Genomic DNA, 26,963 nt, shown 5'->3' on the forward strand with positions numbered 1-26,963 from the left:
TTAGATATCATCCTTATAATTAAAACACATTTTAATAAAATTTAATCCTTAGATGGACTTATTTTGAAATAATTCTAGATTTACAGAAAAGTTGTAGAGGAAGTAGAGTCCCCACATACACTTCACCCAACTTCCTCTAATGTAATATTATACCAAACTGCATCACATTCATCAAAACTAAAAAATTAACATTGGTATGAAACTTAATAAAGCTTTCAATGATTTAAAAGGAAAAGAAGAAAAGTTTTCATATAGCAAATATCTATGTACATTCATATCTCAGAGCAGTAGTGAAGAAATTAGCAGTCTCCCTCTGGAGATATATCTCACACAGAAATGCCTCTGGTGTTGGAAGATCAAGAACAAGACTGTCCTTTTCAGCTTCCACAATGTACAGAGAAAGTATGATTCACCAGTGACTTAGCCTAACTCGTGGAACTATACACATACACAACATTTGCTTTCTGATAACATTGATTAAATCTTCAAAACATCACTCTGGACAGTGAAAGCCAGGCACATACAGCAGGCCACTAAAGCAACTTCATTCCCTTACCATGAACAACTCCTATAAACATTTTACCTGTTCTTAGAGTTAGTATCTAAACTCAAGACACTTACCCACTAAGAATCTTCTACTCAAAAAAAAAAAAAAAAATCTTCCTCTCATGTTTAATATTTCAGATAAAATTACCTAGAAATCCAACCTTCACATTATAATCTGTGACCATAAACACTACCTAGCATCATGGGCAACCTCAAAGTCAGAGGAAGGATTCTGATCCTGGAGATGGGAAGGGTTTACTCCAGAGCAGTCAACAGCTGGTATTCCTGCCCGGATGAAAACCCAGAACCTGGGACAGCTTGACTGGCATCTTTTCCACTACCTGACTCTGCCTTTCCTATTAATTCTCTTTGGACAGATTTCTTCTCACTGAAATTCTGCAATTTGCATCCTGTAATTATAATCACGTTTCCCAGACCTGCTTGCTCAGAGCGTAAATCAATCCCTTTCTTTTTTTAAGGTAAAAATTACTTGAGTGTCACATAAAGCCACATCTTTCAGCACACAATTGCTTCATTGCAAGGTAAATTTGCCTTCAGAAATAAAGACCTATTTCTCATATACATGGCTCCCTATTTGATAACAGATGTTAATCTATAAGCACAAACAATGCTAACCACCATGATATGGTTTGTGATTCAGCTAATAATGGCTGCATTCAACTGCAAAGAAGCCAAAACTAAAAGTCTGTGCTCATCTTGGTGGGCAGATTCCCAGGAAAGAGATAGTTTTTATTCCCTCACCTTGCAACCTGCTTTCTGGTTCATACATCTATCACAGTATATTTAGATATTTACTTGCTTAGTGTATTTCTCACTCATTACAGTGTAGCTTATGAAGCTATAAATGATCACTACATCCTCAGAGCCCAGCACAGACATTGGTGACTTCAGAATTGGGAGGATAGTATGTCCCTTGGCATAGGCGCTTCTTTTCTAAGATCCCATTGGAAATCTCGAAAGGCACAGGATATTGACATGAAGACTCCTAAGCTCCCATTCCTTAGCTCCACAAGCACATATGACCACTTTCCATGAGGGTGTACAGCCCGTAGAACCATGCACACAGCACTCCTTTGTCTCTTCGTTGACACATCTGTTCTTCATACCTAATGGTCTGTTACTTAACTAATGACTACTATCCACAAGGGCTATTAGCATGTCAACCTCATCTTATAAGGCAGCATAAAAAGCTTATATTTACTCAGTTCCAATGTCTAATTCTCCATATCTTTGTTTATTAAAAACTTAATAAATGTTCATTGAAAAAAATTACATATAATCAAAATGGGAAATTTGGTGATAATTTACCAACCCTCCCCCCTCGCAACACCAAAAAATAAAAACTAATATTTTGATGTGTCCCTCATTTTTTTCTCTGTATTCAACATATATTTTAACCAATTGGAATTGTACTATATATGCCACTTTATGAAGTATTTTACATATTATGTAATGAAAAGCTTTCTATATCAGTAAATAAATCTATTGTCACCATTGCTTTGGTTAGTCATAGTTTGATTTCCTGAGACCACCTACAGAATAAGCTTCTGTTAGGGGTCCCCGGGTGGCTCAGTGGTTTAGCACCTGCCTTCGGCCCAGGGTGTGATCCTGGAGTCCTGGGATTGAGTCCCACATTGGGCTCCCTGCATGGAGCCTGCTCCTCTCCCTGTCTGTGTATCTGCCTCTCTCTCTCTGTCATGAATGAATAAATAAAATCTTTAAAAAAAAAAAAGAATAAGCTTCTGTTTAATATTATAAATGTTGAGAGAGAGAAATGAATGGTTTTCTTTTTTTTTTAATTTATTTATTTATTGGAGGGGGGAGTTGCAAAGGGAGGGGACAAGAGCATCTTAAGCTGACTCCAAGCTGTCTGTGGAGCCTGACCTGGGGTTGGATCTTACAACTCTGAGATCACAACCTGAGCTGAAACCAAGAGTTGGATGCTTAACCAACTGTATCACCCAGGCACCCCATGAATGGTTTTCTTTTACACATGGATGAAGGCCTCCACCCTGCGCAGTTTGGTGAGCAATGCTGGGTCTGGACAACATGGTAGAAGCGCTCTGCCAAATGGTCACATAAGACCCACTGGAACTGCACATCCCTCAGAGCCAAATATCTATTCCTCACTGCCAGGAAATTCTATTGATTCAGACCCACTTCACTGCCTGATATGTTGTACTAACACAGGGCTCAAGCTCCTCATTTAAGGCTTTCTTACACAACAAATTCATCTATTCCTAGCAAGAATCTGCAGAGAAGGGAAAGTACCCATAAAACATAACCACACCAACTGGACACTCTGTGGATTCTGTAAGGTGTGTGAGGTTCCACATGACTGTCAGGAACACATATCTGTGTGCTTGGTAGTTTAAGGAGTGAAGAATTACCTCATTACAGATTTGCCATGTTTGAGTGAGCTCTGGGGTCTGGGGTCTACCTCCCCTCCTCAGAGCCTGGCCATTCCCTCCCCATATGGTCCATCACAACAACACAGGGAGGAACAGGGATAGATTTACCAGAACTCCCTGCACATCAGCCACCTGGTCTCTCTAACACAGTTAAGTACCCACAGGCTTTTTGGCCACTTGGGTGAACAATGGAAGACATTAGGAGTCATAAAATAAATGAAGAACCTACATAAAAATAGTGACACCTTCCTGTTTCAGAAATCGTGAAACATTCCCACTAGCTCAAAGCCAGGGAGAAGGGGCGCTGCTCTTGATGCTGCGTTATCCTACACAGTTCTTCCCATATCTGCGAGACTGGTGAATGACCTGCATGTGCTGTCAGACTTCCCACCATCCCCTGTGTGTTCCTTCCTCCTCTCAACTCCAAGATCTTCAGGAGCCAAGCCACATCTAGCACCCATTCACATGTATCTGAGTGTGCCAGCCACCAGGGTGGAGGCCAGAGACGGAGAATGAACAAGACAGCCATGATCCATGCTCTCTGGAAGTTCACAGCCTCATAAAGAAGGAAAGCAAGACAGCAGTTTGCTCAACACCATGATAAGGGAAGCTCAAGATGTGCAATTTCTGGGTGTGGTGCCCATTCCAGAAAAAAGGCTGTCCAGAAGTATGCCTATGCTGACACCCAAAGGATGAGCAGCATATGGGTAAGAAAGAGGATGGAATGAGAGGATCATGCAGAGGGCTCAGCAATGCAAAGGTAGACCAAACAGGCCAGAGATTGAGGGGCACATGAGAGAAAGCAGGCTGGTGGGCTGTTCTCACTGAACCTAGTGGGGAAACATCAGTGAGAGGCGTTGAGGCAAGCCTGAGACTAAAATCAGGTCTCGCCTTCCATGTCACCTCCTCTCAGAGGCCTGCCCTGACTACCCCACTCTTCTCTCTCTTAGTACAATTGCTCATGGGCTTCAAAGTACTTCATGCTTCATATTTACCCATTTACTTGTACCCCCTCCACTAGATCAGAACTTTCACAAATAAGAATTATTTGTGTGTTTCTCCCCATTGCACACCAGCACCACGCCTGAGCTCCAAGAGGCATAGGTGTACAACGAAAATGTGTTAAATGAACAAAAAGTCATCTTTACTGGCGTCATGTATTCCTACCGGTTTTATTAAAGAAGTCACTGTTGAAATGCTCTACAGGTGGAGCTAACCTTGGATTGACTCTACTACTGAAAACTTGGCATAAATATTTCTATTACCATCACTCCCTACACATCAGCCACCTGGTCTCTCTAACACAGTTAAGCAGCCACGTGCTTTTTCCCAAAATTATAGGAACCTCTGCTTCAGGGTGCAACCAAAACAGAACACTAGACAAATGGACATGGGTCATACCCTAATCATGTCTCCTACTCCTTTGAGCAGTTGAGACAGCTACATAAAGCACAAATCCCTGAGCCAGGGTCCTCAGTCCTCAGTTTGAAGGCAGAGACAGCTCCATGCATGAGACTGGCTTAAAAGAATTTCAATTATTAGGGCTAACTCGAAGTTCTGCTCACACCTGTGGGTATAGCATTGCTCACATTACATAGTGCTCTCCAGTAGCAAAGACAGTAAGATGGAGAAGCAAAGTGCTAGAAAACCAAATCTCCTCTAGCCACACGCACACAAGGCCTCTTTGTGAAAGCCCCACTTGCAATGTGCAAGCCAACTGTCGCCTCAACATAGTCAAGGTCATCTCTGGGCAGGGCATGTCACCAGAGAGACAGAGAGCAACAGAGCTTGTCAGGATTCCAATATTTAATAAACCCACTGTCCCCGGGGAAATTACTTAGCACTACTCGGGTATGCATACGAGCAGGGCCATCCTGTTCGGTCCAGCATTGTGCACACGCAGAGAAAGCCATGACCACCTGCCTGCAGCCAGGGCCGAGAGGTGCCCCTGAAATCACTGGTGATGTTTCAATTCTTTAGTCAAAAATCCATGCCTTACCCTTGCCTTGGACTTGTGCATTCCCCTCATGTAGCTGGAAATTAAATGAGTCATCAAAGTGACACAGCCAATCTCTTCATCGCCAGAGCCTCACAGGGGAGGGGCAAAGCTTTGGGAAATGAGGAAACAAGTCCATTTATCGCAGGGAATTAGATATCTTCACAGAATCCATGTACATTAACGAATGTTAATTTGATTCTGTCAGTTTGGTAGCTGGGCTGGCAATGCTGGCACGTTTGCAAGATGTAAGAAAAGTGCAGAAGTTTTGTGAAGCAGCAGCGGCGCAGTCCTGCAGGGCGGCTTTGTGCAGGGGCATGATCAGAAGGGCAGGAAGTTTCCCACTGGCTCTCCATCTCTAAGCACCACCTCCACACCACGGAACAGCACCCAAGCAATACAGCATCGGGGAAAGATCGTGCCCCCAATTTGGGAACTAGAGCTGCACAGGGACAGGCAGCTGGCCAGATGTGGCCCTTGAGACACGGTACACAAACCCTGGTCTCCATAAAGAATCAAGCACAGGGGCATGAGTGAGCAAATCCGATCCAAGAATGCCCTCTCATGATGGTCTAGCTCTAGCCTAGGGATGGGCTTGCAGACACAGGAGTTGGGCAGCCCGAAAACACACAGTTTGAATCTTTACCTCAATCTGACAGAAATACACAGGACAATGCCTTCCACATCACGTTCCCCCTCCCTCACTCTCTCACACACCAGCACTGCGGCTTGTTCCAGCTCACCCCAACCTCTGCTTTCCCTGCTGCATACACCAAACTCTGCTACACAATCAGGAAAGACTCCCTGATTCACCAGGTCCTCTTTCATTTTCTTATCCAACTGTTCTCCCTCTTCTCTCATGTCAGCCTCATGTTTCCAAAGGAACCCTGCCGGCCATTCCACTCTGCAGCAAGAGGTCAAGCAAGGACCCCTGAATCTGGGGGTGGAGGGAGATGGGTACACATGGGGAAAAAGAGAGGGTGAGGGGTACACAGAGACAGCTAACCCATTCCTCCAGGTGGAGGTTCTTAATCAGGGGTTCAGGATGTTCAAAAAAGAATCCTATTTTGATTTTTTAATTATGGCTCACTGAAATTTACCATTCCCTTGAAATTTAAATGTAAACAGTAAAGTTTGTATTAGAAGAACCCAAGACTTATCACCAACAGAAATCAGATACTTTCCTACCACATTGTAGTTGTTTCTGGTATATCAAAACTGCATTTACTGTCATCACTATCTTGAAATTAAACCTGCTACTGGATCTTGCTATTTAAGATGTTAATAAGATGATATAAATTACTGTATCGTATATCCAGGAGATTATATTTTGATAACTGCATTTCATTATAATTGGGCTTTCCTATAATTCTATTCATTTTGCCTTATGAACTTGAACATATATTTTTCCTAATAAAGAGTAAGCGTCAAACTGTCCAAGTGGTCGATGGCATGAGAGAAGTTAGAACTGCCCACCTAGAAAAGGGGTACATGAGCTGAGACCTGAAAGCCTGACAAGCATTTCCCAACAAGGCACAGAGATAGGATGGGGCAGAGGCCACCAAGAAGAAGGCATATGTTCTGAGTCCAAAGGGTCAGGATTCTGAGTGCCTGCCTCTGGTGCAAGATGCATCATCTGACCAACCTGTGGAGGGTAGAGATTTGAACATAATCAGTCAGGGCTCTGCCCAAGATGCCACAAAGTCCAGTGTGTAAAAGACAGCAGCTCATAAATAAACCTGTCTGCAGTGGGCAGCTTCTAGGTGATCCTGCTTCCTGGTATTGATGCCTTTGTGGAATTCCCCTCTGAGGAATGTGGCTAGGCCTGAGGACTTCTTTCTAATGAACAAGGTATGACAAAAGTAATATGATGCCTCTTCCAGGATGAGATTATAAAAGGACTCTGGATCCTCTCTTGCTTGCCTCTCTTGCTCTCTAACATGCTCCATCTGATGGAAGCCAGTCACCATGTCGTGAGCTGCTCTACAGAGAGGCTCATAGGGCAAATACCTGAGGGAAGCCTCCAGCAAACATCCAGCAAGGAACTGAGGCCTTCAGTCCAATAAGTGAGCTTGGAAGCAGGCCCTCCCCCAGTCGAGACTTCAGAGGAGACTACAGTTGACTGATCATTTGATTATAGCCTGTAAGAGATCCAGAGGACTCAGGCTCTGCTATGACTCCTGACTCACAGAGACTGTGGGATAACAAGTTTTTGTTGTTTTAAGCTACTATATTTTAGAGTCATCTGCTATACAATGAGCCAGAGCACACAGTCATGAGCAAGGACACCAACCTTCTAGCGATATTGAGGAAGATGTCATCTCTCTTAGCACAGAATAACTATACACAGAGAAATCTGAAGAGACCTGCATCTCAGGTGGACTTCAGAATCAAAGGTACCCCTCAGACAAGTTTATCAGAAAGGAAAGAAAGAAAGAAAGAAAGAAAGAAGAAAGAAAGAAAGAAAGAGGAAAGGCAAGACATCAAAATGCTTATAACTAGATGATAAAGTTAGGTTTTTCTTACGACCTGATATGTCTCTGTATTTCCTAAATATTTCTTTATAGACAGAAATAATTCTATAAATACAGAAATATGTATGAGTGTACTTTCCAGACTTTCTACACTTTATACATACTGCTTTATACAAAATGTCTTGTAAAAAAAAAATGGGAAAGATTTACACTTAGGTGTCACAAGATTTTCTCATAAGAGAAGATCATTTCCAACAGACTGAATAGCACAAAGAGGAATGAAGCAAGCACAGAAAGTGATTTAATTTATCCAGATGATTGGTAGGTTAAAGAAAGCAGTGGGAACTAAATCAGGGAAGCTGGAATGGGATCAGGATAGGGAGGGGAGCATGTGTGCGAGAGGCAGACAGAGACAGAGAGACAAAGAAACAAAGATAAAGACAGACAGGGAGGAAAACAGAGAGAAATGGAAACAAAGATCTTTTTCAACTTATGAGAAGTTGAGAAAGGAGGAAGGACTCGGCAGCCAAGAGTAACTAGACAAATCCAAACCCTCTTTCCAGCCAATAAGCACAGCTGGACGAGAAGAAAGAACAGAGCTGAGACCTTCACAGATTCCACAGCAAGTCTTCTCACCGACAGATATCCAGTGTTGGGCATGTGGAACCACGAAAATCTGCTTTCCCTTCTCAAGTGACATGTTTACAGTAAGCAAGACAGAGTAAGAATATGATGAAGCAGAGTAATGTTTTAATGGATTAACCAGGAGGAGAGGCTGCTTCCCCTTACAGCCCATACCAGGACCCAGAACAACGGAGTGTAAGCCTTGGCTTTGAACTTTCTCTAATGGAGAGCTTGGGGATAAACTAAGCCTGGGAAGAATAGGTTCAGAGGCAGCTGGAGCCACTTCTCCCCACTCACCCTGCTCACCTGTGGTCACCAGTGCCCATGGTTAGGGCCAGTCTACGCAGGCTGGATATGTTGGCAAGTTCTTAAGAGAAACCAAGGAATGTCCCTAGGAAGAGTCTGTGGGAAGGAGCCCTGAGTCCTCAGCATCCTACATTAGCTGAGTCAGAGAGGACAGGATGAAAAGAAGTCCCAAATATTTTTAGGTTAGGGAACCTGGAAACACCTGCACTTGCTATTCTCATAGCACTGTATAAAGCCAACAGGGGCCCACAGTGGGCCCACAACAGCATTTTTTTTTTTTTTAATAGAGCAAGATGTTTACTATTCTGGCTCAGTAGCTTCTAGGGGCTTTGATGTTAAGTCATACATAATTCTTCAAGAAATAGCAGAAATCTTAATCTCAGTGACCATGTTTCACACAGCCTCTGGAGAGGTCTTAATGCCAGGTAGGGCAGGTATACCAGTCATGAAGCCCCTCAAAACAAAGGCTGGGATAACGTTGGCATAAAGAAGGCTGCTTTTGAGGTGGGTCTCTATCAGAATGTAGTGGGATCAAAATTACCAGCATCTGGCTGACTTTTCCAGCAAACTCCCAGGGAATGTTATGGGCCTCAAAATCAGCTCGACATAAAGTACTAAGCACTCCTATTGTCAAGAAAGTAGGCAAAAGACATACATGTATGGTACAGATGGGCTGAAGAGCATGACGACCCCAGCACTTGCCCAAGCCCAGAGGCATAGGAGGAATAGGAAGCTTCCCTCGCTGGCTGAAAGCAGCTTGAGAATAACACAGAGAGCTGGCAACCTGCTCAAGACTTGCAGGCAGGATGGGAAAATGCAGAAGCAACTCAAAATGAGTCAACTGTTGTACACTGCAGCAATGCTTGCTTGATATCCACATGTCACCCTTACGCACGCTTTTTTCCAGCCCCCTGGGGATGGGTGAGGCCACGTGTCCAGCCCTAGCCAATGGATATGGGAAGGCATGCATCACATTCAGACCAACACAGTGAAGAGGCACCCAATGACCTTTCAGTTCTGTCTTGTCTGCCTGAGGGACTAGAGGCTTCATGATGAAACAAGACTGAAACAACTAGCTCCTTGATCACTGTGTGGATGAAAGATGCCCTGGATAATCACCCAAGACATGGAGGACTTTGCCTGAATAAGAAAATAAGTTATGTATTACTGAGTTTGGGGGTTTGTTAACCTCATCTCTCTTGAAAAAAATCAAAGACAACTGGGAGCAAGGATGCCTCTGCAAGAGGGGACAGCAAAGTACCAGAAGCCCCTCCTGGGGTTGGGATCTATGTGGGTCCATGGAACTTGGAACAGACCCAAGGAGAGCCAAAGGGAGTATGGTGGATTGACTGAGATTTCATTTCAACAACTTGGCAGAACAGGGGCTCAAACTAGAAATGAAGTTCAATTAGAAGGAAAGAAAGTGACTTTTTCTGCACACCTCAATTTGTGGCTTGAAAACTGAACCCACTCCCCAGATGTCTGTATGACAAGCAAAGCCATGGCCAACTGGCTCTTCTCTGGCTGTCTGCAATTTGGCCAAGGGAGTTGATAATTTCTCTTTTCAGAGAATCATCGCATTTCAGATGAAACAGGACCTCCAAGTGCTAGGATGACACACAGGTTTCATCTACAGTGCCAACTCCAGTAGATTGCTGGTGACTCCCTGGAGAGCCACGTCAAAAGGATTCTAGGACAGCGTCCAAGCTCAGTAGGAAAGAGTAAGATGGTTGATTAATGAGGTCTGCCAGAGAAAGGCAGAATGAGAGCAGAGGGGAAAAAAAGGAAAAAGAACCCTAAGAAAAACAACCCTCAGAGCCCAGCTCTCTCATTTTACAGATGGTGAAATCAAGTCCCAAAAATCATACCCAAAGCTCTCCAGACTGATGATCCTACAACCAAGACTTGAACTCCCACCTTTCATTCCCATCTATTGTATTTTATTGCCAGCTGTGGCTTAGAAAGAATTACTTCTAAGAATGCAAATGAGATTCAGCTCTTTTGCTTTTCTCCAGTGTCTCTTGGTAGCCCACTGTTCCCGATTTTATATTAAAATCATACATAAAACTAAATAATCTCTTAAAAGCAGACAACTTCCTCTGATGGGTGACAAAGTCAGAGAGACCTGAAGCATGACAAGGCCTCTGCACACTACTGCTGTCTCTGAACATGGAGGGACCGCAGGAGAAGTATTGAGGGTGCCCTTAGGGTTGCTGAGCAATGTCCTCAACTGAGAGCCAGCCAAGAAGTAGAGACCTCAGCGTTATGACTGCAAGGAACTGTGTCCAGCCAAAACCTAAGTGAGTATGGAAGAGCATTCTTCCCCAGAGCCTCCAGATTGTGACTTAACCTAGGAGTCACCTTGATTTCAGCCTACAATACAATGAATGTGGACCTCCCAGAACTAGCCTGGACTCCTGGCCGGCAGAACTGTGAGATCATCAATGGAAGCTGTTTAAAACCTCTAGGTCTCTGGTAAATGATTAAGCAAGAACAGAAAGCCAATAGACTTGGCCGCTGAAATGGGCCTCTTGTGGATGGCTGGCAAAGCCATGTTTGAGAAATGAGGACTGTCAATATCTTGTTGAGTGGTGGCAGTGGTGAAAAGCAGCCCATGAGGTAAACTCAAGAGAGGTATTAACGTAATGGCTGGACCAGGTCAATTGATTCCTGCGACATCCAACATACAGTATTACTAGACTTTATATTTAAAGAAAGCAAGGTTTGTAAGGTCACAACAACAATCGATCCTAAATAATCTCCAAAGGGAAGGCTGAATGGGACCAAAAGAAAGAAGAAAGGAATTCTTTTTCTCATTCATATTTGCAAATTCAGCACGTAAGTTTGCTAAAGACTGCTTTAACAATTAAATCTGTAGACATGTGAGGAGGATGCTAAATGCAGGGAGAATAAGGCAAGTTCAAGAATACTTTCAAGCTGAAGATCCCAACGTCTGAATTAAATGGTATCCACATATGACCTTGCCCAACCTCAAACTCAGACTAGCTGCTCCTGCTTCTGGTATATCAAGCCAAGAAAAGCTTTTATGTGTCTGTTCTCAAGGACCAATATTATTAGTAGTAAACAATGACAACAGAACAGATACCATATACTGACATCTTTCCTCTTGTGAGAGGCCCTTTCCAAAGTATTAAACACCATTTTAAGTGTCTTTCATCAATCAAATTCATGAAACAAAAAATAAATGGTTCCAGAACCACTGCTTCCAAGGTTACTGTTCCCAAATACTCTGCTTCTTTCATCCTCTTCCATAGTTGTCAGAATATAAAGACAGGCCTGGCTTCTGGTCCCAGCTTTGCCAAACTCAGAGGCCTCAGATAAGTTTTTTCCCTCTCCAAACCTCAGTTTTCCCATCTTTCAAAGGATGACAGTAACTGTCCTGAATTCACAAGGCCATGGCAAAGTTAAATCAGGCACATGTCTTGGTTCAGTGGCAAGCAGCCAGTCACAGCTCAGTATTGGCAGCCACTGGCCATAGTACCGGCAGAGAAGGAATGAGGCCGTGAATGGCCATCCCATGAAGGCTGTCCCATCCAGAACAGATGAGCAGTATTTCTGATACATGAGCAGCAACTTCCTTTCTATTAAAAATTGGTCATATGAGCTTTTTCTTCAAACCTCTTTCCCAAATTCCCACGCCACAACTCAGAATATTAATATTTCCCAATTGCCAAAGCCAGTGCACTGTTCTGATTCTGAATATAAACACATACCAATGTTAGGTTTCAGACTATTAACTTCTTCCTTTTCCATCTTTCATTTTATCATTTCTAACTTGGAGCAACCAAAGAGATTTATATTTTAAACATAAAAAACATCCCTAAAAAACCCTTTGCTCCGAAGCTGAAACCTTTTTATGCCATTAGTTTAAGCTCAAACATCAGTATATGAATGAATTTGCAAACCCCTAAAAGTCGTACATGTTTAGGAAGGAAAAAATAACTCAAGAGCAGTAGGCTCTGGAATTATCACATATAATATCCTGCCCCAATTGCCACCGAAATATTATAGATACTCATCTTCTACATTTCATCTAGGGTATACTTTCTAAGGCTTATGAGATGCTTAAAACAGGGACTAGGTGTTCTTTGCCTTCAACACCAGCCTTCAATATAAAAAAGCATCAAATGAAGCAAATGGTGGGTATTCATCATTTCTAATGGCTGAGTAATATTCCATTGTATATAGGGACCACATCTTCTTTGTCCATTCATCTTTTGATGGAATACCCACCATTTGCTTCGACGTGGATGGAACTGGAGGGTATTATGCTGAGTGAAGTAAGTCTATCGGAGGAGAACAAACATTATATGGTCTCATTCATTCGGGGAATATAAAAAATAGTGAAAGGGATTAAAGGGGAAAGGAGAGAAAATGAGTGGGAAATATCATTAAGGGTGATGGAACATGAGAGACTCCAAACTCTGGGAAATGAACAAGGGGTAGTGGAAAGGGAGGTAGGCGGGGGGATGGCGTGACTGGGTGATGAGCACTGAAGGGAGCACTTGATGGGATGAGCACTGGCTATTATGCTATATGTTGGCAAATCGAACTCCAATAAAAAGATATACAAAAAAAAAAAAGCATCTTAATGAGTGCAGATCACATCCAACTTTTGACTTGTGAGAAACAGCAACTAAATTCTTTCTGATTCAGAAAGAGGACCTTTATTTGTTTTAAAAAATAAAGTATTGAGTACTACATGCTAACCATGTTTCTGAAACTTGCCAAGTGCTCCTCCCTGTGACTGGATGAGAGAGTCCACCTTGCACCTCCAGTGAACACCTATGAAGTCCCTAAAACCATCCACTTAGGGACTGAGCAACCCGGAACAGGAGGTTCTGGGCTTTCAGAGCCTCCTTCACAACTCCAACACACCATCGTTATTAAAGAGTACTTATGGAGGGTTATTCAAGGAGGTTAAGTGCATATTCCTCATTGAAAATATCACTTCATAAGACCCTAGCTATAAAAGGTAAAAATACACCATTGAGTCATGAATCAGTATGTAAAGATACTCTTTCCAAACTATTAGAATTGTACCATCACAATTCTCATGTCTGTATACTACCTGCAATATTTGTTTTCTAGTAAACTCATATCATCCTCTTACTGCCTACTTTAGAGGCCCAAATGACACTGACATCATGGTTGTGCTCATATGTTCCCCCCACTTTACATGACGATAAATACAAACTACCAAAACATAAACCAGCTGTGGTTCATGCTCAGGGCCAACCTAAGATAAGGGGGTAAAGGATCAAGCAGTGCTGCTAAAAAAAAAAAAAAAAAAAAAGAGGCCCCTGGACTCTCTCCACGCTCTTCATACAAGGGCCTGCCCTGTCTGCTCCTGTAAACCATCTAAATGTGTCAGAGTTTCTGCTGATGAGCTCACTGGGTACCAAGGGCCATTGAAATGACAGTAGAGTAAGCCTGACATAGGCCCATGGTAATGGAGGGTGACCAGGAGGCCGGGTCTAGCTGGGTGTCGTCCTGTCATCACCTTGCCATGTCGTCAATGGTGCCCTTCCCAAACTGAAACCCAAAGGGCATGGACTGACCGTGCCAATGTTGCTCTCTGCACCCTTGCATCCCATTCCTTCAGCATGGACCAGGCAGCTGTTGCAACCCTCCATCAGTCAGGCACTCACTCAATTCAGCAGATATCATTACTCCATGAAAAGCCACAATGTCCTGCAATGTGCAAGAGTAAGTCCTTTTGGGATGCCTGAGTGGCTCAGTGATTGAGTGTCTGCCTTCAGCTCAGGGTGTGATCCCAGGTCCAGGGATTGAGTCCCACATCAGGCTCCCCACGAGGAGCCTGCTTCTCCCTCTGCCTGTGTCTCTGCCTCTTTCTCTCTGTGTTGCTCATGAATAAATAAATAAAATCTTTGGAAAAAAAAAAAGAGTAAGCCCTTTCGCCACCCCACCCTTGTGCTTACATTCCTGAAGAGTCCACTGCGAGCCCCGGCCATGCAACAACAGAGCCCTCTGTTCTACGTAGCCATAATCCACCTCCTTTATTTAGCCAGAAGCCAGAGTAACTTCAGACAACATTAAACTCCAAAAACATAAGAATTTGGGAGATTGGCACTCCAAGGCAAGTTTAGAGGACTCTTTATACCCCATCGTACCTGTCTCGACCTTATTTTGCCTTTCAGTTACCTGGCATGATAGCCAAAAAGACATCAGTACATCTATTACCGACAGCAGCTAGTAGGTGATCCAATTCTCATTCTAAGAAGTATTACCACAACCTCATGTTCCAACAACTCTTGTGTGAATTTCATACATCATAGAGACAGCTAAAGGACTTTTCCCTTCTATGAAGCTCAAGCCAAACCGGACCATTTTCTGGGTTTGGCAACAACCAAAATTTTCCAAGACTCACTGATTTAAGTCTCAGGTCTCTAAGACCTAAGAACTTTTCCACTGCTTTTAAATGTGATTATATATAAAGAAAAAAATGGCCCATGTTTTTCTAATTCCTGCATCCTTCATTCATCAAATGCTTTCTCTGAGAGCTATTTGATATCTAAGAAAGCATTTGAGTATCCTGTAAGTCTTTAAAATTTCCCCCCTTTTGAACTGGGAAGCTGCCTTTTTTGCTAAAAGCAAACTAAATTTGAACCTCAAAAGGCTTTAGGTCTGAAATTTGAACCTCCTCAAAGTACAAGTGGGTTTTAACCCAAGATAAAAACTATGCTTTCTTCTCTTAAATATATATTTTTCCCATTTTTCCCTTCATATGCATACCAAAATGAAAAAGATCTCACTGAGGAGGAGGATGTCTCTCAAAAAAAAAAAAGGTGATAATAAAAGTAATGAAATGAAAGTAATGAAAGAAAAGTTGATAGTTTTTAGTTCAATGGGCTAAAAAATAGAAGACCATAATTTAATGTACCCAAATAAATAAGTGTAACCAGATAAATAAGAGTCATGTACCTCTTATACAGTAGCTAGTATAAATTCACTAGTATATCTAGCCCCTTATAAACTAAAATGCTAGATAAAAAGTCTGGTCAACATTTCCTATGAGCTGTCCTTCCACTCCATTTATGGAAAAAAAAAAACCTCAAGAAAAGGAAGAGAGTGAGGACTTTAAACCTTTCCACTCCTAAACCAGAAGATTATTATAGACCCAAATGAAGAGAAAAAGATGAGCACACCTCCTTCATCTGAGCCTTTGGGACAATTAATGCATCTCAGAGTTCAAAGCCAAGTGTCATACACTTCCTTCTATCCTTAATTGTTCTGATTTTCAAAGAAAAAATCCTAGGCACTGTGATTATCTTTCATCATTATACAAGACACATTAAATATAAGAGAACCTTTCCCTTACTTCATTTTTCAACACGAGAGCAGAAAAATCAACCCTCAGAAGTGATACGAGGACAGGAAGTAAGAGCGATTTCCTGAAATGCCTGGGCTACAATCTTTGTAATCAGCTGAGGACACCACCCACCACATCTGGGTGGGCACCAGAGCCCGTTATGCTAACTATGATTGGGCTGGATGAATAGCAAATCTGTCATATTGTGGCTGGGCAGCAAGTGGGGATAAAACACCAGCATCCAGGACAAGCTGCTGCATAACACAGAAGGCAACAGTGTCACTACAGAAAGGCCAGTCTCCTTCCAGATACATCTACGGACCCACATTCATAATGCAATTTAACAAATGCTGTCTAGTGTGCAAGAAAATGAAACAAAACAGCACCCAGATCCTATAATCCCAGAGGGGACAAGATTCCCACCCTACCAGGGCCAGACATCATGCCTGCTTTTATACAGGTGGTCTCAACATTATCCTAGATCTCTGTGAGCTCCGTGAGGCAGGGCTGTGTGTTGTCCCCGCAGTATCTTTCTACAGGGAACTCACAATGTCCAAGGTGCACAACAGGTGTTTGCTGAATCAATGAACTGACAAATGTGCAAACCAGCCACTGGGCCCCCCAGTGAGTCCTCAGTGAGTTCTGTGCCATCCTGCCATGCACTGCCGCCTCATTAGTTGCATTTAGCCTCGACATTCCTGGAAGCCACAGGTATTCAAGAGAACTGAGAAATCTCAGGCTCTGGTGTTGCACTACCTGGCTGCTAATCTTGGCATGACTTTTCAGCTGTCTGCAAATTACCTTATCTCTCCTTGCTTCATACTCCCTCTCCTGTAAACTGATGATAAAAATAACACTTAGCCCACTGAAGTGCTCATGATTAAATGAGATAATCCACGTAAGAGACTTAGAATAGCCTGGCAAACATTAAGCACTCAATACATGCCAACTATTTCTATTACTTTCACTATTGTGGGTCAGTAAACAGTCACCAACACACAAGCTTCCAAGTTGTAAATAAGCACTACTCTCAGTAATTGAAATTAACGAACTATATTCCCAGTCATTAACACAAACTAATGTAAAAATGTACTAGAGAAGAAAAGAAGCAAACTCCACATATATGTGCACATCATGTGTTGCATTTGTGTTAGAACAATGGCAGTAGCTTTCAAGGGTGGTAAACACACACGTGTGGAAATATAACAAAAATTCTCTGCAAAGCCAAATCTATTCTAGTGCTTACCTGGGGTGGGAGTGGGGGGAGTCTAAAGGAGCTTAAGTTTTATTTGTAATGTTCTAATGCTAAAGCAAGTGGATTCCTGAATTATTTTCTTAACTTATCATTAAAAATTTAAAACAAACATTTAAAATGTACACCAAAAATAAACAAAAAATGGAACAAAAAAAGGAAAAAGAAAATTGGTCTCCTCTGGCAGCACCAGGAGGGAGCTCTCCATGTGGTTGCTGGAGGAGGGAACTGTAATTACTTAAGCAATGGCTTCTTCTTGGCTGGATGGCAGGTTCTGTCTGGCAGGAAATCTACTTGCCTTGTCATTACACTTGTGTCCTCAGCACTGATCACAGCACTAGGCACACAGTGGGTGCTCAGTGTGTGTCTGTAGACCAAATGGATGCATTTAAGAGAAAAAATTCCAAAATCCTTTAAGCAACTGGATACAGTCTTAAATTTTTCAGTCTCTCTTTTTCAAAGTCTAAGTATATTTAATTATTCAACTTTCAAACCATGAGAAAAGACTTCTGGTCAGTCAGGGGTTTAACTAGCATGTTTAAATCACAGATATTTGGAGACCTCTCCTTGCCAAAATGGTGCTCTTTTTATTATGTTCTCCCTCTCCCTGCCTCCCCCATCTCATGTCATGACCTTGGAGGCACAACAAATTGCTTTCGGTGTGGGTCCCACACGGCCTGAGGTTATGATACGCTATGCAGACATGGTCTACCAAGTCTTGCAGGCCGAAGAAAATGCGTCAGCAAAATCTACCCATCGTTGCTATAGATTTATGTCGGTCCAGCAATTATACAGGCTGTCACAGGTTCTGGGAACACGCTAAAGTGAAATATAGAAGAACTCCTCAGAGAGTAGCAGCAAAAAATCGAAATTCCTGCCTAACCCCTCCTGACTCCAACCCCCTCTCTTTCTAGACTGAGGTCACCCCTCCTCCCGCCCAAAAAAACAACCCTGTGGAGCTGCAGAGAATGCCCCACCTTAACCGACTTCTCTGGGTGGGTCATATTCAAGCACCATGGAGGGAGCTGTACGATTGCTATGGTAGGGCAGGACATTTCAAAGAGGACATTCCCTCTGTAAACCTAAGAGAGTGGGGGGCAGACTCTAAGATCCAGTATCACTAAACACACAAGACCATGGATCTTTCTGAACTTGGCCTGCCTGTGCTCGTGAGAAAGATTTTATATTTCCTTCAACCTCTGCAGAAGAACGGGTGAACAAAGAATTTTTAAAATGTTCTTCTAACCATGAGGAATCACAAATTTGTTCAGAAGGAGTTCTGCGGTCACAAAATCCTGTGTCCAGACCAGGCAAAGTGAGGAGTTCAGCCAAGAGCCTCTCTCCACCCTCATCATTAGCCCCAAAGGCCTGGAACGCCCACTCCAGGCCAAGCCCTCAGCAAGGATCAGAGGGTTCAACAGTGGACATAACAGTCTTAGGACCACACTTACAGGTCCATCAGGGAAAGAAGATAGAACACATATAATCACAAATTCAGCTAATCCACATGGTAGCAAGTGCCAGGAAAAAAACCCTAGGTGCCAAAAAATGAAACCAGACTCCGGATATGGAGAGAAGATGGGCTTCAGTACTGTTGGTTACTTAGGTTCTTATAAGGATTAAATGAGATCATTACAGCATCCAACTTAATGTGGAGTCTCAAACGAACATCCCATTCCACCTCCCTCTCTATATCAGAGAAGCTAGAGAGGGATGCTAAAACAAATTGCTTAACTTGCTTGAATGAGCTCACTGCTCAGAGGAATGAGTAAACCACTCAGCCATTTATTCTTTCTGGAAATATCACTGAGCATCTACTATGTGCCAGGACAAAGGTGCCAAAAATACAACAGGGAATAGGACAGACTATGCCCTTACTCTCATGATGCTTATCTTCTAGTGGGAAGAAAGACCCAACAAGCAGGAACTGAGTTCAGATCTCAGAGAAAGCTATTAAGGAGAAAAGGAGTCAGGGTTGCACAACACAAGTTAGTGAGTAACTGGGCAAAGGTCGTTAGATCACCTGGTCAGTGCCAGCTCCTCTCCAGAGGTGACATACGAGCTGAGATCTGAGTGATAAGCCAGATATGCAAAGAAAAGTGAAGGAAGACTGTTCAAGACAAGAGGGAACATGAGAGTCAGAGTCCTGAGCAAAAAGAGGTTGGCATGGTTAAGAGAGGATAAAGAAGCTGGGCATGGCCAAAGCCTGGTTGAACACTGGAAGAATGGATGGGGGACACATCCTAGTGGCTTTGTAAATTTGAGGCACTCGATTCCACGGGTCTACTCCCTGGAGGAAAAACAAGAGCAATATGAGCAGTCCCAGGGAGTGACAGCTCAGCGTGGATACAATAAATGCAGTTTCCACTAGAAAGCAGACAAATTTGTCATGTGCCGGCTCCATACAAGGAATGGCTCAAGTAACTAAGTAAATAGCTGACATCATTCACAAACACCAAACATTACGGGGTTCACTTCTTAGAAGAAGTCAGGGCTAAAGATCTTGATTCCCAAGGAGGAGAAGGAGGAAACATATTTATTCAACACTCTTCTGCCCATATATTACTGAATCTCGGCAGAGCAGCTGGTTCACAAACACTACTGAAAAATCCCTTAGTACTGCAAAAGCTGAACAGCTACAACCCAGCGCTTGGCATAAGCAGCTGCAAATTTTGTCTCTTCTCAGAAGCCCCTATTTTGCAGCTACGTAAATGTATCGGCAGACTTCAGTTTTCACTAAATGGACTTTTAATTGTATACGTTTCCCTTGCAAGAAAGCCTTTATGACATACATTTATGATGCTGTCATCATAAAAGTTACTTAGGAGGATCTTGGAATCACAGTGAGTGGCTCTGACATGGCTTCGTGAGTCCTGGGAACCAGGAGCCAGGTGTCAGTTGTTCCCTCCTGGAGAAGGTCTCTCCGTCCCACCACGCAGGAAAAACACTTCCACCTGGCTATTCATACAACAGAAATGAACTCTCACCAGTGCAGCTGAATTAGGTGGAGGCATATTTCCATTTTGTTTTTGGAGAATTTTTTTTCCTATTAAATATGTATGTGGGTTTAAGCAAGGCAACCTGAAGAATCAAGAACTCACTAGTGTGAGTTCTATCTACATCTGTGGTGTCTGTTTCTCCCTCCATTACGGCTCTCAGCTCTGCCTCCCTTGCTTCCATACAAGCACTTCCTAAGTGGCCTGTTAGGCTCATGTCCACCGTGCCAGACTCATTCCATCAACTTAGGCACCCTGATAGTAAGAATGTCTTTCTCACTGGCCCCTGGAAAGCAGTCCAAGGCAGCTCTGATTGGCCTAGTATAAGTCACAAGCCCTCTTCTGAGGCAATTCCTGTATCCAGGGGGATCTAGGACCTTAGTAGTGGAGCCTGGGCATTCTTTCCGCCTTGTGGCTGGAACTTATAAGGACTCCAGCATCAAAAGGAAGGAGGAGATGATACCCAAAGACACCCGACATTGGGAAACAGCATGATGACCAGGTTAATACTTTAGCCACCTCAGTCCCCTGCAGCAGAAATGTGAGTTAATGAGGTCACATGCTGCATCTAACCACATACAACTTACTAATGTGGAATCCTCCTTCCCGCCTAGGCAGCATCATCTGAAGCTTTATAATTCTCTGAGTTCTGCTTTTCTAGGTTATTTATTATTAATCACTCCTGGTCCCTTCAGGTGTTGCGAAAGTGTTCGATCAATACTTTCAAACACTTACATGACTGAGCAGAAATTGAACCACTTACCTCTAGAGCCATCCCCAAACATTCGCAATTGGGTATTTTATGTTGGCTCTTTCCCTTACACTGACCACTGATAGTATAAAGTCTCTTCCTTCCAAGGTGTAAAAGGAAAGCTCTGCCACTAGAATGTGTCAAAAACAAACAAGTTTAATAACGAAGGTGGCTTCAAGCTCATGAGCTGGATAGAGTCGAACCTACATTATGTACCTTTTCTTGGCCTTTGTTCTCCAACATCTGACAATCGCTACCTTCCATCATCTGCCATCCCAGATGCTATCTGACATGACCGGACATATCTGAGTATATAGTTATTGTCTGTTCCACAAGAATGTAAGCTTCATGGGTCCAGGGCCTCATGTCCTTGGGTAGCCCCAAGGCTCACAAATGGCCGGTACTTAATAATTACTGGTTGGCTATAGGATTAGTTGTCACAGAATCACTTTCTTCTACATCATTTCCTATAGTATCCCAATTGGAAATGCTATAATAAACAACTTTTAATTTAAAAAGCATTGCCATACCCAGAAGAACTAGCTTCTGACTTATCCCTAGAATCTAAGCAATCCATATCCTCAGCAAGATCTTCCGCTAACCAGGATTTCAGGAAGCACTTGAGGCCTTGAAGGTTACAGTGTTTTGGGGCCTCTCTGTTTCTACAGCCTTTTAACCCTTCCTAGCACCAACTATAACTTTCATACTTGTTTTTTTATTTGTTTTTTGTTTTATTTTTTTTAATTCTTTTTTTTATTTTTATTTTTTATTTTTTTATTTTTTCTCTGTTTCATTCTTTTTTTTTAATTTATTTTTTATTGGTGTTCAATTTACTAACATACAGAATAACCCCCAGTGCCCGTCACCCATTCACTCCCACCCCCCGCCCTCCTCCCCTTCTACCACCCCTAGTTCGTTTCCCAGAGTTAGCAGTCTTTACGTTCTGTCTCCCTTTCTGATATTTCCCACACATTTCTTCTCCCTTCCCTTATATTCCCTTTCAGAAAGCTGAGGGGGCAGGGAAGGGCCAGAGAGGGAAAGAGAAAAAAAAATTTTTTTAGATTTTATTTATTTATTTATTTATTTATTTATTTTATTCATGGGAGACACAGAGAGAGGCAGAGACATAGGCAGAGGAAGAAGCAGACTCTCCACTGAGCAGGGAGCCTGATGGGGGACTCAATGCCAGGACCCAGGGATCATGATCTGAGCCAAAGGCAGATGCTCAACAACTGAGCCACCCAGGCATCCCAGAGAGAATCTTAAGCAGTCGTTGCCCTCAGCACAGAGCCCAGCACAGGGCTCGATCCCAGAACCCCAAGATCATGACCTGAGCTGAAACCAAGAGTCAGGTGCTTAACCAACTGATGCTTAAGTACCCAACTGATGCCTAATCACCCTGCATACTTGATTTTCTTATAAAAAATATTTTATGATACTTCTCTCAAGTTGTATTGAGATCTTGAATTTATCCAACATAAATTGGTGGTTGATGAAGACTGAATGACCAGTCACTGTCAGGACTATCCCCATCCACTCTCCAATTTCCTCAGTTGTCCTTGACTCACCACCTGCAATGTCCTCATCATTTCACCAGCTATAGGCCTCCAATGGCAATCGTATTCAGAAGATTCTCAGCAAAATGAGCACACTTCTTGAATTCACCTACAGACCATGAGAGAACACCAGGCCCATTGTCATTTGCCTAATTATTTTTATACCTTCACTGAAATGCTTCGAGATCTCCTTGGCTTTGGTGTTGGCCAACAACCTCCCTCTTTTTATAAACAAGCTTTTCAGATAAGAAATTTACACCAGCTGCAATCAACCTTTCTAGAAGGAAACCATTCTCTCTGACATGACAAGAGCCACTAAAAAACAACCACGGCAGGAACAGCAGCTTGTACGATATCGCTGACACCTCAAAGAGTCAGGGAAAAAAATAGCTGGTGGGGGGAAAAGACCAAGTCCATAAACATTGCAGAGGGGCCAGGCTCCCCCAGCTCTCATGCTACATGCGGCAACCAATTACTCTCTCAAAAGAAGAATGCAGGTCTTACATGAAGTGGAACAATTAATTTCACGCTTGTCATCCTGGCCTCAATAGTAAGTTGATTTGAATCAAATATTTGCGGTACATTACGGCTTGCAGGGGACAGTTCTGGTGCCTCCTGAGCTGACGGACTACCTTGATGGCTACCATTGTAAAACAATCCATCAATAAGAGTAATTATGGTATTGATCAAAGCGGTTGGCTGCCTCAGATTGGAATCAATTCTCAGGAGTTGCTGGGAACAGAAATGTCTAATGGACTATTCCATCACTAGTCACTGCGGCAACTGAAACAGCTAATATTCTGGAAAGTTCTTAATAATTACTCATTGAATCTGCATTTCTGCTTCAGTGCTTGTAACTAGACCCTGCCTACTGTAGCCTGAAAGTCAGTCCAAGTGGACGAAGGAAGGGCCAAATGCAGACTGACCAAAAAAAGCAGAATAATGTGGAATACTACCTTCAATAATTTTATTGTGTCCTGTTAATCAGAGAAGATCATTATTTCTTTTTACAGAGTTTCTGGGTAAGAAAGTACCACTGGGGAAAAAAAAACAGCATATTTTACGGGTGCAGCTCTTACAGAGGTCCCTGACAAAAGGAAATTCTGCATTTTGATGTTGATGGCATCAGTAACAGAGTAACACAATATCATTACTGTAAAGTTCTCAAGCATGTACCTTTCTAGAAGGTTCCTAAATTTGCCTAGCTCATGGGGAAAAATTTGGAGTCTCTGGGAAGCCACATAAACTTGGGGAAACGCACAGTAGCACATAAGTCTAATAAACCTCCTTCCTTTTTCTCTCACTCAAATGCATTTCGATTTATAACCAGGTTCTGCTGTACCCAGGGCAGCCCCTGTGTGGAAAAGGAAGACCAGACCCTCGAAGCTGCTACACTCTTCATCGGGTGGTCTCTTGACCAGCACAAGTTGGAAAGAGGGTAGCTGTTCAATCTTGAAGACTTCCTTTTCTGGGTCTGGCAAGACCTGGCACAGTACTTCCCCCACACAGCACAGAATGCACACCTCCCTACAGACAAGATCATAGATCCACCAGTAAAGCTGTGGCCGCCTCCGACTTAGAGGCTTTCCCTCTTCAGGACTTAACATACACAACCTTCTTTCAGGGTGCAGTCCAACACTGAGCCTCACAAAGCCTTACTTTTTGTCCCAAAATTAACACTGACATGTTCTTTCTAACTCTGCTTCTGCATTTTCATTTTTTCATTAAGCATTTCATTGCCCATCCAGCTCTGACACTTAACCTCTCTGCGCTTCCCTACATCCATTTACACTCCCACAAAGGGGGAGGAAATGATTAATTCTGAGAGTAGGGTGTTTAGAGAAGGCTTACTGAAAGACATTTGAGATGACTTGAGGGATTCCCAAAGTACCAGAGTACCTGGCAGTGGAGGCAGGGGAGGAGTTTTGCGGAGAATAAACACCAGCAAAGGCCAGAGAGGCAAACGAAGGGTTGGCTAGTGTTGTCTACAGCACAACGGTGTTGAGGTAGAGACAGCCCATGTAGGGTAGGGTAGAGACAGCCCATGCACACCGAGAAGGGCCTGTGATACAGGGCTGCTCCAAGGATTATACTTTGTTAGAGGCAGCAGGGAGCCAGCTGATGGAAACACTGTCATACAAAAGGTAACCCAGAATCCTTGTGCAAGATGAACTGAGAAAGGAAAGGGAGCCCGAAGGCTAGTTGGGAGGAGAAATGATGATAAAACACCAAATCCTTCTAAAATAAATCTTGTGTAATTGGGACACTATTTCAAATAACAAGTTGATGAATACTCACGTGGACGTTTGCCAGAGCACATCGTCGTCCTGCATTCTGTTGTGTTGTTTGCATACTGCAAGAGTGGCCACAACATTATTAGGAATTTACAGGATCATTAGCTGTCCTCCTCTTATTTATCAAAGCGCTAGAAGATGCCTGAGTGAATTCCAAGTTCAGTTTGGAAAGTTTCAAGATAACAATGTATTTATTTAAAGGCTTAGAAGGTTTTCACGCCAGAATGACTCTTAACTCTCCTTAGCACTATAAACATTACCATTAAATCAAACATGATTCCATCTTAAAAGGGGGAAATCAGGTTTAGACAGTTTTTAACCTGAGAGAAAAATGTGTGCAATAGAAACCAAACAGCCATTCCACCAGGAAAAACTTACAGATGTTTGTCTTCCCTCAGCAACCAAATATTAATTTCACTGATGGTGAGATTAAGGAGGCAGACAATAGTCAACTGAGATTACTCCAGTGCTTTTATCTGCAATTGGCAGCCCCTTTAAGCTGAGGCTAGAGGACAGGAAAATGTCCTATTAATGCTCTGCACAGTAGATAGCTGATAAAACCTCTACATTGCAGATAAGGGCCGTGTTCATCCTAGAAATCCACCAACTCCTTAGAGCATGCAAGCCACTGTGTATCATTCCTGTTGATTTCTATGAATTTCTGATATGGAAGAGTTTTACTTCAATTCAAAGAAGTTTGTAACAATAATAATGACAAAGATACTAATAGCAACTAACAGTGATACAGCACTTATTACAGATTAGGCTGTATTCGTAACCTGTAACCTTTCCAACAACCCCATGCGTTAGGTACTATTATTACCTCCATCTTCATGCAGGGGAACTGAAGCTCAGCAAAGTTCAGTAATTTGCCCAAATCCTTATCTTCCCCCATTTACACTCACAGACATATACAAGTAATCACCTGGAAGTTACCAGAAGGTTGCATTTGGTGGACACATCATTGCACTCCTGCAGAGAGAATATACTATCATTCCCAAAAGCAACAATGGTTTATTCCAAGCTACTTAAAGGTTTCAACTGGTCCCTATGCCAGCCACCCAAAGGAGAAATGGAAGGGAAGGGAGGAAAAGCCAAGTGTGAGATAAAGAACCACCATTTAACCCATCTCCTATCTGGAAATGGAAAATGACCCTTGAGAGATCAGACTCATCCCTGACAAACCCAAACCTGTCATTTGATGGGAGAGCATCCCTCCTCAGAGAAGTGCTTCTCAAGTGGTCTCCAACTGCATCAACATCCTCTAGGAAAATGGGGGAAAAAATCCACATTTCAAAGCCCAGCCCCTGCCCAGTGACTCGCTATGAGGAAATATGAGGAATGCATCTTAAACAAGATCCCTGCATGATTTTATGGCGATTCCTGGATTAGAAACTGAAGTCATCCCAATCTCGCTGCCATGGACTCCTCCAAAACACACGCACACATAACACGAACCCGCCAATACCTTCCTCCCAGTCAAACATGTGTAACAGGAATAAAGAGACCCACCCACAACCTCTTCTTTGCAAAAGAATCAATACCATAATACCATAAAGCTCTTTGTGCCAAAAAAAAAAAAAAAAAAAAACAACGCCACACGTTGTTCTAGTATTTTGAAATATGTCGCACCAATATGAAGAGGTTTTGGGCAACACTGCCTGAAACAGCTGGTCAAACAGTGCAGTTTTAAACCCTCACTATTACATTAAAGGTCTGATTTCAGAGCCACGTGTAAAAAGGGAGGACAAAGAATGATTCAGTGAGAATATTAAATCAAATCCTGACCTTAAAAGACCAGCCAAAAGCACAAGGTCACAGAAAAGGCAAAAGTTATGTGACCCTATGATGGATAGCAAAGGCTCAGAGAGCATGGACAGGCTGCTGAGGCCAAGAAATCACCGCAGGTAAAAACCATGATGTCTGGCAGCTAAGATCCACTGTGTTTTCTTGAGGTCTACTTTTTCTTGCTGACCCTGCTCTTCTGGCCACCCCAACACCTCTCCAACCCTTTTGTGGAACCCTCGGTCAACAGCAGGCTCTGGAATAGGAAGAGCACAGGAAGTGCTGCAGGGATCCGTGGCACAAACAAGCTGGGTGATCACAGACAGACAACAGGGCACCAGATGGCAAACGCCTGGTCCCGGAAGATATGGGACAGAGCAGAGAAATTCAGTTCTGTGGCCCAGGGTGGGCAGCCCGCATGAGGACACCTGAGAGAGGAGCAAGACAACAGAAGCACTGGCAGGGGATGTGCAGATACTCCTTTAGACAAAAATGTCTACTTTTAAGAATTGCGGCCACGTCCTAGTTACAAAGTCACTGGCCAGGGAGGCCTATGCAGAAGCCCCTGAAAGACTTCCAAAACAAAGAAAAAAAAAA

General features: G+C 42.9%; 1 protein-coding gene and 1 long non-coding RNA gene across 11 annotated transcripts in view; both read right to left on the reverse strand.

The window, feature by feature from the left end:
- CACNA2D3 (calcium voltage-gated channel auxiliary subunit alpha2delta 3) overlaps positions 1–26,963 on the reverse strand; it is a 946,725-nt gene that overhangs the window by 686,187 nt on the left and 233,575 nt on the right. The gene's annotated exons all lie outside the window — the stretch shown is intronic.
- Positions 24,586–25,908, reverse strand: LOC119864678. Its single transcript, XR_005374887.1, has 3 exons — positions 25,773–25,908; positions 25,507–25,553; positions 24,586–24,640 (listed from the first exon to the last, which is right to left on the reverse strand). It is a non-coding gene; the product is annotated as an uncharacterized LOC119864678 (long non-coding RNA).

This window comes from Canis lupus, chromosome 20 (assembly GCF_011100685.1).
Source record: "Canis lupus familiaris isolate Mischka breed German Shepherd chromosome 20, alternate assembly UU_Cfam_GSD_1.0, whole genome shotgun sequence".
Lineage (NCBI taxonomy): Eukaryota > Metazoa > Chordata > Mammalia > Carnivora > Canidae > Canis > Canis lupus.